This window comes from Amia ocellicauda, chromosome 2 (assembly GCF_036373705.1).
Source record: "Amia ocellicauda isolate fAmiCal2 chromosome 2, fAmiCal2.hap1, whole genome shotgun sequence".
In the NCBI taxonomy this organism is placed as follows: domain Eukaryota; kingdom Metazoa; phylum Chordata; class Actinopteri; order Amiiformes; family Amiidae; genus Amia; species Amia ocellicauda.
In genome coordinates, this window is record NC_089851.1 from 18,755,848 (window position 1) to 18,768,301 (window position 12,454).

Sequence of the window (12,454 nt, forward strand, 5' to 3'; positions counted from 1 at the left end):
GATCTCAATCCAATCGAGCATCTGTGGGATGTGCTGGACAAACAAGTCCAATCCATAGAGGCCCCACCTCGCAACTTATAGGACTTAAAGGATCTGCTGCTAACGTCTTGGTTCCAGATACCACAGCACACCTTCAGAGGTCTAGTGGAGTCCATGCCTCGACGGGTCAGGGCTGTTTTGGCGGCAAAATGGGGACCTACACAATATTAGGCAGGTGGTCATAATGTTATGGCTGATCAGTGTGTATATATATATATATATATATATATATATATATATTAGAGCTGCTTCGATTAATCGATTAATGGGGTCTATAAATGGGAAAACTAAAGTCTAGCTTTGGATTCAAAGTGGATTCGGAAGAAAACGCTGAAGACAAAGTAATGTTTTTCTGTGTAATTTGCAAGCAATGCTTTTCTTACAAGGGCAGTGTGAGTAGTTTACAGTATAATTTGTGAGCAAAATGATAGGTTGCGTATGCAACCCCGGTTATCTGAGAAAGGAAGCACTGCCCAAGGGGGAGGGGTTTCTGCACACTGCGCACTGCCATAGGAACCTGATCGAAACGTCACTCTATCAAAGCTGCCATTGGCCTCTGCGCACGTCACTCAGAACAGGTCCCTTCCCACATCCTGTTCTATAAAACGTGATGTCAGTGCAGGTTCGTCCTCTTTTGCTGAGAGCCAGGACTCCTGCGCGACCTTGCAACCCTTGGGCAGTGCTTCCTTTCTCAGCTTTATCTTTCAAGTTGGAAGCACTGCCCAAGGGGGAGGGATTACTGTATAACAAAACCGTCGTAAGGAAGGAGGCAGCGAGCTGATAAGGGAGCCTGCCCCGAGGTGACTGCTAGGGGCCTCGGCACACAACTCCAGACAGTAACCTCAGTGGCCGCAACAGGGCCGCACCTCAGCTGCCCGGGAGTGAGGACCATAGTCACGCTCTTACCAGGAACTGTCTAGAATCAGCATATACAAAGTGGGGCTGCAGAGGTCAACTCTTTTGCCCTCCGATCACAATAGCAAGACCGGCTGGAGTACTAGTACAGCTAGGAGCGAGGCCATATCTACTTGCACAACATCTGGCGTGGCCAATCAAGCATTTTGTGCGGCCTCCGCGCATTATCATGGCAGTGGGCCCCTGATCCAATAGGATCAGGGCCACAGACCCAATGAAAAAACAACAGAATACATAGCTGGGTAGTCAACAGAGTAGCCGAGCTGAACAACAATATACAATATGTACATATCGCGTGACAGCAAGCCTTCATGCTGTCAGTGCGCAGCACAGGAGCATCCAACTCAACTGAATAGTACAGAGTGGAAACCCTCTATTGTGCTGACAATTAGATTTTGTACAACGAACTATCAGCTTGACTATGTCGTGACAAACAAACTATATACATCACGGGGAACACAGAAGCAGTTGACACCTGCTGAATAGCGCAGCTAACGCAGGGCAACTACAGCTCTTACCATGTGAATAAATGAACTATGTACACAGCGGGGCACTGGAGAAACTCAAGCGCCCTCCGCTGGAGGACAACAGCAGCGGACCCCTTGCTCCATGGCATACATAGCCAGAGCAGGCCACAGACCTTCTGACCAAGGAACTATATACACAGCGAGGCAGCGAAACTCGAGCGCCATCAGCTGGGAACAGCGGCAGTGAGCTCCATGCTGCATAGGTCAGACGGAGCCACAGTCCTGCTGTTAAACACATATATATATATATATATACAAAGTGGGGTACAGGCCAGACGCATGCGCCACCGCAACACAATGTATAATGAACAAACTATATACAGGGCGGCCTCATAAGGCAACATGCCTGTAGGCCACATGTCAGAACCTGGGAACACATCAACAGGGCTGTCAGTAAATCCAGGAGCAGCTCATGTGGGTGCTTGACTGGAAGGTATAGTCTGATGGAAGGGAAGGTTCATGGTTCACTAGTTCCCTCAGGATGCACTTAACAGGGGCAGACTGTGAGAGGAAAAGGCAGGAGCCAGAGCCTGTAGGCTACTGGGGCTAGACTGCAGCCAACACCGGGTTCCCAATGGAATGGACTGGTCCCATCACGTCCAACCTGTAGAACCAGGCAAATGTAAGTGGCAAAGCCCAAGCTGCAGCCGCACAAATGTCTGCCAAGGGGGCGCCTTGAAAAAGGGCCCAAGATGTGGCAATGCCTTGAGTCTAGTGGGCCACCAGGTGTTCAGGCACCAGGGTCCTGGTGAGCTCGTAGGCCATGGTAATGGAGTCCACAATCCAATGCGAGAGGTGCTGCTTTGAAAGCACCTGGCCCTGTGTCCACACTCCATAAGACACAAACAGTTGGTCTGAGCGCCAAATGTCCTTAGTGTGTTCCAAATAGCACCTGAGGGCCACAGGGCAGAGCAGGTGAAGCCGACTCTCTTGCTCTGAAGCGCAGGGAGGAGGATGAAAAGCCATCAACTCAATAGGCCTGTTGACATGGAATGGAGACAGCACTTTCAGGAGGAACGCAGGATTAGGCCGTAGTGTGACCCAGGAGCCATCTCCCGCAAAATGGACACACGGTGGGTGTATGGAGAGGGCGTGTAACTCACTCACCCAGTTTGCCCAGGTGATTACCAGCAAAAACACAGTCTTAAGTGACACCAGCTGCAGCTCAGCTGAGTTCAATGGCTCAAATGGGGCTTGGGAAAGTGCATCCTGGAAGGGGGTTGGACGTGTCTAAAATTGTAGGGATGTAGCCAACTGATATAATTTGGAGCACCCAAGAGTCTTGGGTGCTGAGTTGTCAATTGAGAGTTGCTGGGGGGTTTAAGGGTGGGCCAGAGGCTGCTGGAATGACTCAGGGACGGGGCTCGAGTCGTGGAGGGGGTGGGGTTGGGCCAGGTCCCCTCCTACCACGAGCTGCCGTGGGCTGCCAGGGGCCAGGGTGGCGAGCCTAGGGGGAGGGGCCTGCCTGCCAGTGAGATGTTGGCAGAGATCGGCAGGTGGGTAGGGCTGTGACCTGGGCTGTGCCCTGGGAGCCGCAGTTAGGGCGCCTCCCCGCCGGCAAGCTGCCGCAGACTGCCTGCGCTGCTGGGCCTGAGGTGCAACGTGGTAAACCCAGGCCAGCTGCAGGGACTGCTCCCTCTCCTGGAGGGTGCGTGTGAGTATCGCCTCCACAGAGGGGCCAAAAGTGAAGCCCGGCGAAATAGGAGTGTCCATGAGGTGAGTCTTGTCCGTCTCAGGGTCCTGCCGTGCCTGGGACAGCCAAATCTGGCGGCACGCCACCACAATGGCTGCCAGGGATCATCCAGTCACCCCTGGCGCATCACCGTGACGAGCTGGTCAGTCGCCACTGCTATCTCAGAGATAGGAGGCGGGGTTGGTGATGCGCCATGGTGCTCCGAGCCAAGTACAGGGCCAGCAGGCTCTCAGTGTACCTGAGGCTAACTGCTTGGGCTCCTGCCTCATAAGTCCTCCGGAGTAGTGTCTCCGTGACGCGACACTGCCTGTTGGGGCAGGCCAGGTTACGTGGGAAATTCACTCTGGGAAATTCCACCAAGCCCGCTTCTGACGTGCCCTGGGTCCTGGCATAAGCCTCCCCTCTCCTGGCTAGGGCGGGGGCTGTTGCCGGATGGTCCCAGGTGGCCCTCAGTTCCTTGAGGAGGTCAGGCGCTGCGAGCACTGACCCCCTCTCGAATCTGGAGCGCGGCGGGGCAGGGTCAGAGGGCCAGGGGAGCTGGAGAGACTCCACAGCCCTCTGGATGACTGCCCAGAACTCCCTGTCCTGTCCTGTGGGAGCAGGAGCGGTGTCCACGCTCAACGGAGGAGGAAGGGCGGGAGAAACCTGCTCCTCCTCCATGAGCTCCGCCTCAAACTCTGAGTCCTCGTGCGGACCCAGAGACAGGCGGTCCTCCTCCCAGGTAGCCCGTCCACTGCCCTCATCCTGACATGGGGCAGACAGACTCCCCTCAGTCTCCACTGCGGTGGAGCATCATGGTGTGGTGGGGGCGGCACCTGTTGCGCTGTATATGCTGCCCGCACTGCCTGCGCGGCCAGCTGTGAGCGCAGCGGCGAGTGCGGCGGGGCCCGGTGGAACCAACACAGCAAGCAGTCGGAATATATAAGGCACTATATAAACGTGGGTATTATTTTTAAAGTGTACAATTTGTAGAAGAAACTGAAACTGAAGCGCACCGGAGCCCTGGAGTACAAATGGAACTAATAACTAAACAATACAGATAGACACAGTGATAAACGGTGGTGACAGCACAACCGTGAAGCCAACCAACCGAATAATAATAATTGTTAAACAACAATAAGTCTAATGCACGGAGAAGACACAGAGAGCTCACGTTCTTGGGTCCAGGCCAAGTGGCAAAAGAGGACAATCCTGCACTGATGTCACGTTTTATGGAACAGGATGTGGGAAGGGACCTGTTCTGAGTGATGAGCACAGGGGCCAATGGCAGCTTTGATAGAGTGACGTTTCGATCAGGTTCCAATGGCAGTGCGCAGGAACCACTCCCCCTTGGGCCGTCATTCCGACTTGAAAGGTAACATCCGTTTGTTGTAGCGATTATAATTTAGTTTGATGATTATAATTTCTATTATTTTTACCATTCCCGTTCATCATTGTTATACTGTAAAATCAATGCCTATTATGTATTAAAGTATTACTGTGTGGCACAACCTCTTTTGTGTAACCACAAAGACTGTTACACTTATTTGTGCCTGATTAATCTATCCATTTATCAACTAGTACCCATTGATTAACCAATCAAATATTTTAATCCACTGAGAGCCCTAACTATTATTATTATTATTATTATTATTATTATTATTATTATGTGCATATTGTTCGTGTGTATTTGTATAATTAGTAATAACATAATTTTAATGAAAAAGTACTAGAAATAATATCATATATATTTTTAATGTAGTAGGGATAATTATTATAATTATGATATTAATAATAACATTATTTTTATTTTGCTCTGTATAACATGCACATCTGTAAAGCAGTACCAGTACTCCCTTTTATTATTTTCTGTGCAGCCTACCCCCCAAAATGTCCTACTAGTTGCACCACTGATCTGCATTAACATGGTACTTTTTTAATTTAGGGAACTGTATTGTGGCCTCCCATGGCTTCCTGTTTCACTGGGCTATTAATATGAGGCAACACACATGTAAAATCCATTGTCATGCGGAAGTCATTATGTCATAACACACAAATACAGGAAAAAAACTACAGATACCACTTTCCACTATTAGGTCAGTAATAAACAAATGGTCCAGTGGTTTTGAACTGTCTGGTAGAGGAGGCAAGTGCATGTTGCCCCCATGCACAGTCAGGCAGATGGTTTACGAAGCAAAGAAGAATCCAGTGACCACAGTTGGAGAAGTACATAACTTGGTTGCATTTTGGGGACACAAAGTCTCCAGATCTACTATTAGACACCATCTCCATTCCAATAGGCTTTTATGAAGGATTGCCAGGAAAAAGCCTATATTGAGGTCCATCATCAACATAAAAAAACACCTAGCGTTTGTTAAACAGCATTGGAACTTCGAATGGAACCGGGTATTATGGTCAGGTGTACCCAAAATTTAGCTTTTTGGCCATGCACACCAGCACTGGGTTTGGCATCTGAAGGGCGTATATGTTGAAAAGAACCTCATACCTATGGTTACATATGGTGGTGGATCTTTTATGTTATGGGGTTGTTATACATCTACTGGTCATGGGGCTCTTGTTGGTGTCATTGGATTCATGAACTCCAGCAAGTACCAAGACATTTTGGCCAACAATCTGGTTCACCCCTGTGAGGAAGCTGAAACTTGGACGCAAATGGATCTTTCAACAAGACAATGATCCAAAGCATACCTCAAAACCAACCAAGAAATGGTTGACTGCCCATAAATCAACCAGAGATCCTGTATTGGGAAGGTAACTGCAAGCGGTACGCAACCGGGTTGATTTGGCAGAGGATGATGAAGGGTCCGATGAAGCGAGGGCTGAGCTTTCTCCAGGGAAGCCTGAGACGGATGTCCCTCGTGGACAACCATACCTTTTGTCCAGGAAGGTACTGAGGTGCCAGCCGTCGGCAGTGATTAGCTTGCGCCCGGTGACGTCTGATGGCTTGCTGGAGATGGATCACTGTGCCTGAATCAGTCGTCCACTGCTGTCACCTCGGAGCGTTCGTCAGAACAGGGAAACAGAGGAGGTTGGTAACCGAGGATGCACTGAAAGGGGGTGAGACCTGTGGATGAGCTTATGAGGGAGTTTTGCACATATTCAGCCCACGCGAGGAACTGGCTCCACTCAGATTGGGATGTGCTGCTGATCTCCTGATTCAGCCTCTCTGTCTGACTGTTTGACTATGGGTGGTAACCGGAGGTGAAGCTGATGTTAATGTTGAGGGCTTTCATGAATGCTGTCCATGCTTGTGACATAAACTGCGGACCTCGATCGGACAATATATCCTCTGGTATTCCATAAACATGAAAGACGTGCATTAAAAGGAGCTCCGCAGTCTTGAGGGCAGAAGGAATGCCCTTCAAGGGAATCAGTTTGCACGCCTGGGAAAATGGGTCCACTGGCACGAGGATGGTGGTGTTGCCCTGTGACTTGGGGAGATCCATGATAAAATCAATGGAAACATGAGACCATGGCCTGAGAGGGACGGGGAGTGGTATCAGTAAACCTGCCGGGAGTTGATGTGGGGTCTTCGTTTTGCACAAGCTGGGCAGGCTGCAACAAAGCGGGTGATCTCCTCAGACATGGAAGGCCACCAGAACTGTCTCTGTATGATTGAGATGGTCCTGGATATCCTGAAGCGGGAGAGGAATGGAGCCAGTGTAACAGTTGAGATCGGTGTGCAGCAGGTATATAAGTGCGCCGGGCAGGATAGATGGTTGGAGCTGGATCGGTGTTTTGGGCTTCCTGAATCTGTGCCATAATATCCCATCTGATGGGAGCCACAATGTAGGAGGGAGACAGGATGGAATCAGTGGTGATGGGAATTGAAAGTTGATTGAACTGTCAGGACAGGGCGTCTGCCTTGATATTCTTGGATCCTGTCTGGTAAGTCAGCGTGAAACAAAACCGCGTGAAGAACAGTGCCCATCATGCCTGACAGGGATTGAGTCTCTTGGCAGCCTAGAGGTATTCCAAGTTTCTGTGATCTGTGAGAACCAGAAAAGGATGCTAAAAATCCTCTAACCAATGCTGCCACTCTTCAAATGCCAATTTAACGGCCAACAGTTCACACTTACCGATGTCATAATTTCGTTCATCGGAGGAGAGCTTCCTGGAGATGAAGGCACGGGAAGAGCTTGGCAGGCTGATCATGACGTTGGGATAACACAGCCCCAACTCCAGTCTCCGAGGCATCAACCTCCACTACAAATGGGAGTAAACAGTGTTTTCAACCGGGCAAAGGCGTCAGCTGCTTGATCCGTCCAGGAGAGAGAGCGAGCAGTCCCTCTGAGCATTGCAGTTAAAGGGGAGGTGATGGAACTGAAGTTGCATATAATACGCCTGTATAAATTGGAAAGCCCAGAAAGTGCTGTAAATCCTTAATAGTTCTGGGCTGTGGCCATTCAGTCACCGCTTTGACCTCGATTTGATCCACGTGGACCCCCGTTGCGTTGATGATGTACCTGTGGTAGCTGATGCGTTCCCAGTTAAATTCACACTTCTCCACCTTGACAAAGAGGCCATTCGTCAGCAAGCTTTGCAGGAAATGTAAGTGGTTAGATCAGGGGAAAAAATTTAAATGTTATCTATGTACACAATAGCAAAGTGATTCATATGTTCTCTCAGAGCATCGTTCACAAAGGACTGGAATACTGAAGCGGCATTAGGCAGACTGAAGGGCATAATCAGATACTTGTAGTGACCACTGTTGGTAATGAACACTGTTTTCCACTCATCTCCCTCCTGGATCCGGATCAAATTGTATGCTCTGCGGAGGTTGAGCTTGGTGAAGAAGTGAGCTCCTTAAACTTACTCCAGTGCAGCAGGCACTAACGGCAAAGGGTAGCGGTATCTGACTGTAATCTCGTTCAGCCCCTGATAGTCAATATACGGCCGAAGTCCTCCATCCTTTTTGGTCACGAGAAAAGAAACTGGCAGCAGCAGGGGAAGTTGATGGACGAATGATCCTGAGCTCCAAAGCCTCCTGTATGTATGCCTCCATAGCCTGGGACTCGGGAATCGAAAGGGGCTAGACATGTCCCCTGGGAGGCAATGTACCAGAGAGCAGCTTGGTGACACAATCCCCTGGGCAGGAGGCCCGGCTTTTATTGAATACCGCCAACAGGTCTGTGTATTTCAGTGGGATCTCTGGTGTGGTGGAAAGGATAGGGCTCTCTACGTACATAGCTCGACATGGCAGGGTGAGACATCGCAAAAAGCACTGTGAAACCCATGAGAGAATATCACCGTCCCTCCAGGATATAGTCGGCTCATGATGGGAAAGTCAGGGTAGTCCAAGGATGACGTCAGCGCCAGGAAAGTCAGTGACAAACAGAGAGAGTTCCTCTGTGTGAAGGATTACAATCTGCAGGGTGATGGGAACCGTTCTTCGGGTGATGTTACCAGTGCCAATGGGTTGATGGTTCACAGCGATGATATGGAGAGGAGGGAGACCAAGACGTTCTACGGTGACGCTGTGTATGAAGATCCCCGCTGACTCCGAATCCATCAAAGCAGATACAAAGAGACGTTTAGTACCCCACGTGATCTGAGCTCGTATGCGACTGTGTGACATTGTCAGTAAGGGACATGATTCTGTACTCACAGCGGAATCCTAGGAAGAGCTGAGATGAACCGAACAGGAATCATGGAAATGACCTGCCTGACTGCCTGACTGTAGTACAGGCAGAGGCACTGTTGCATATTCCACTGTCTTTCCTCTGTGGTCAAGCATGTGCAACCGAGTTGCATGGGTTCCAGATTGGAAACAGGAAGGGATTGTGGAAAGAACCTGGTTGCTTGCTGGGAAATGTCAGTGGTGGGAGGCCTTCGTCTGGCTTTTCGTAGATGATCCAGACAGGCCGCTAATTGAATTAGTTTCTCCAAATCAAGATCCTTATCCCAACATGCCAGTTCGGACTGCAGGTTGGAGTGCAATCCCTGTCTGAAGACGGTGAAGAGAGCCCGATCATCCCATCCACAACTGCAACACATGATCTGCTGCTGAGGACGTGCCCTGTCGGAGAACCAGGAGTCGCTATGTAGAACCGTCTCAGAAATAAGTGGAGATGTCGTGGAGATAAAGCAAACAGAATTTTAATCAAGCCGGCTCAGAAGCTCCACGTCAGGAATAATTCCTTCAGTGAGGACTTAATGTTTACAAACATGAGTACAACTTTATAGGAAAATGACATAACATCTTATGGCCGTTCATCCAATCAGAAGATACAGGTCCGGGTCTGTTTTATGCTCTGTCCTCCCGTGAAGAGGTGATGGATCCAAAGCAGATGTCCATCTTTGATGTGCACTAGGAAGATGCAATCCCACGGTTGTCATTTACCTAGTGTCAATCGCTCTTTAACAGAAACAATTCCTGCCTATCTGGAGAAACGATTAAGTCATAAACAAATTCACAGCAGACATCTGTAGGCTATTTCAGCACTGTGTAATCTGTCATTACTGACAGGAGTTTCTAACAAATCGACCTTGTTGACCCTTTACTTGTCCTGCTAAATTGAATCTGCTCAGTCTGTATACAAAACTACTTCTAATGCTAGTATTAATATAAAACATTATATAATAATCACAAAATACTTTCTTCAACTTCCTATACAGAGTCTTCACGCACAACAGCATCTCTTCCCTCTACCAGATGATTGAACACCTCCTTGAAGTGGTCCAGGAAGCGAGTCAGCGAACGAGTGAGCCGAGACGCTCATTGGAGAGCCTTCACATAGTGATAAGTGATCACCTCAGTTTTTGCAATTTGACCGGCAATTGCTCTGAACTTTGGCCAAAAAACTAAACTAACATTGTCAAATAGAAATTACCATGTTGTCGGTTCTTCTGTGTAATTCTGACACTACATTTTCTAGCAAGTTAAATTGTGTCAAAATTACAAAACTTGTATCATGGTACTTTGAAGGTATTCATCATTATTCATTTTTCCACTTATGAGGCTACACTCTTTACATAATAACTACTACACCAAAACAGGTACTAAATTTCTTAGCTGAAGCACAACAACCAGGGAGAAAGTTTAACTTGGCAAGGGTGCTATACCTTTCCTGCCAGAAAAATAAACAGAAAACTACACAGTGGTAATATTAAATTAGATTTAGAATCTGGCAACTGGTCAATGCCAGCCCACATATATGGGGTCTCTGGTATATATGGGGTCACTCTATTAATCATAGATAATTTAAAAATATCTCAGAGCGAGAGATAGAAAGAAAAGTTATGAATGTGGAGTTACAACCTAGATTTAAACATCCAAACTACTCATGTCATGTTTTCCTTGAAATTAAGTTTGGAAGTTTTCTAGAACCATAATTGCCATTAATTGCGAGTCCTCAGCATTCGTAATATTCCTTTGTATCTAGATTTAAATAAAACACAAACTGGAATTGATGGTTTTCAAACCTGTATCTATGTTTTTATTCTCTGTGAACAAGAGATTCCCTTACAAAAATATTTAGTTACAGAAATATACCGGTAAAATTGCAGTTACATTGCAGCATCCCAAAAGGTTGCAAGAAAGGATCTACCTAAGTAACTGCAACCTTGCTGTAAGTAAGCAGGAAGGTTGCAAAGAAGATTCTAGTTTATATGTTAGCAGGAAAGTAGCAGAAACAGACCATGGGCCTGGCGTTGTTTACATTATGAAACAAGTGCCAGCATTAATCCTTAGATATTGCTGATAAATAATTATATATATCATATTGATATCATCAATTAAATTCTTGATATCAACAATTCAATTCATGATTGTAAAGTTGTTGATTTCAGCAATGTAATTAACTAATTTAATGCATTTTAAAAGAAAGCAAATAGCTATGTTTAGCTATGATATTTATGTAATTGTAACAGCATACTGATTTTGAAAATAATTGTTGCATACAACTTGATTTAAAAATAATAAAATAAATCTATATAATAAATAGATTATAGTTTTATTAATGTCTACCTTTGTAACAATGTATTCCTATATTTTACACATTTACAATTAAAATCACCCATCATATAGGTTACTGAAATGAATGCCATGTGTAGAATTGCATAGCATTGTATTATAACCAGTTAATCCTTTAAGGGGGTCACATAGCGTTCAAGATACAGAAAATCCATCCATGGATTTTTTTTTTTAAGTTTTCAAACCTGAAATTTTATGTAATGGAACTTTTTCTATTGGTCTAATCACAAAAACATTGAATAATGTATCAAAATAAATAAAGATATGCTACATACAGTAGGCATGCTAATAGAAATGGGTGTACCCTTGTCTTTGTTACAAGGGTAGACATTCATAAAACTGTAATCCATTTATAATACAGATTTATTGTATTATTTTTAAATCAAGTTTTGAATCAAGATTTGAAGATCAGTAAGCTATTGTTAAAATATTATATATAAATATTATAGCTAAACACAGCTATTTGCTTTAATTTAAAATGCAATCTTTTAAATTGCAAAAGTGTGAATTGTCTTGTGACAAATTCTTTAAATTGCTGAAATCCACAAATATACAATCATACATTAAGTTATTGATATCAATAATTGAATTACTGATATCAATATCAAGCATAGGAACATAAGAAAGTTTACAAACGAGAGGAGGCCATTCGACCCATCGTGTTCGTTCCCAAACTGCCGGCTTCAACCACATCGCTGGGGAGTTTGTTCAGATTGTAATGACTCTGTGTGAAGAAGTTTCTCCTGTTTTCCATCTTGAATGCCTTGAAGCCCAATTTGCATTTGTGTCCCCGGGTTCATGAGTCCCTGCTGATCTGGAAAAGCTCCTCTGGTTTGATGTTGTCGATGCCTTTCAAGATTTTAAAGACTTGGATCAAGTCCCCATGTAGTCTTCTCTGTTCCAGGGTGAAAAGGTTCAGTTCCCTCGTCTCGTTCATACAATTGATCAGTTACGCTTAGACTGATTACACTATGTAACACAATTTTTGTTCCTGGGCAGTAAGTGTTATTTCCTAATTGCTTATGCCTCAAAAGTATAGAAAATGGCTATTATTCCCCACAAACTTTGCTTTTGTGACCAGGACAGTGATATTTTGAAATTTACCTATTTCCAATGAGAAAACGGGCGAATTTGTGTCTTTTCGTTCACATAAAATCAGAAAAAACAACATATGAATCCAAATTAACATGTATTTATATTAAAGTAATACAAAAATTACTACAAAAGACTTAAAAGTGAGTAATTTTACGAGATTTACGATTATACTGTAAATACAGTATAATCGTAAATCTCGAAAAACTACTC

The 12,454-nt window shown here is 45.7% G+C and overlaps 1 long non-coding RNA gene across 1 annotated transcript in view; it reads left to right on the top strand.

Moving 5' to 3' along the window:
- Positions 1 to 10,932, top strand: part of LOC136766576 (uncharacterized) — a 45,512-nt gene extending 34,580 nt beyond the window's left edge. The window contains exon 3 of the long non-coding RNA XR_010821755.1: positions 9,793 to 10,932. This is a non-coding gene — a long non-coding RNA (uncharacterized LOC136766576). The remainder of the gene's footprint in view (positions 1 to 9,792) is intronic.
- Positions 10,933 to 12,454: the final 1,522 nt, after the last annotated feature.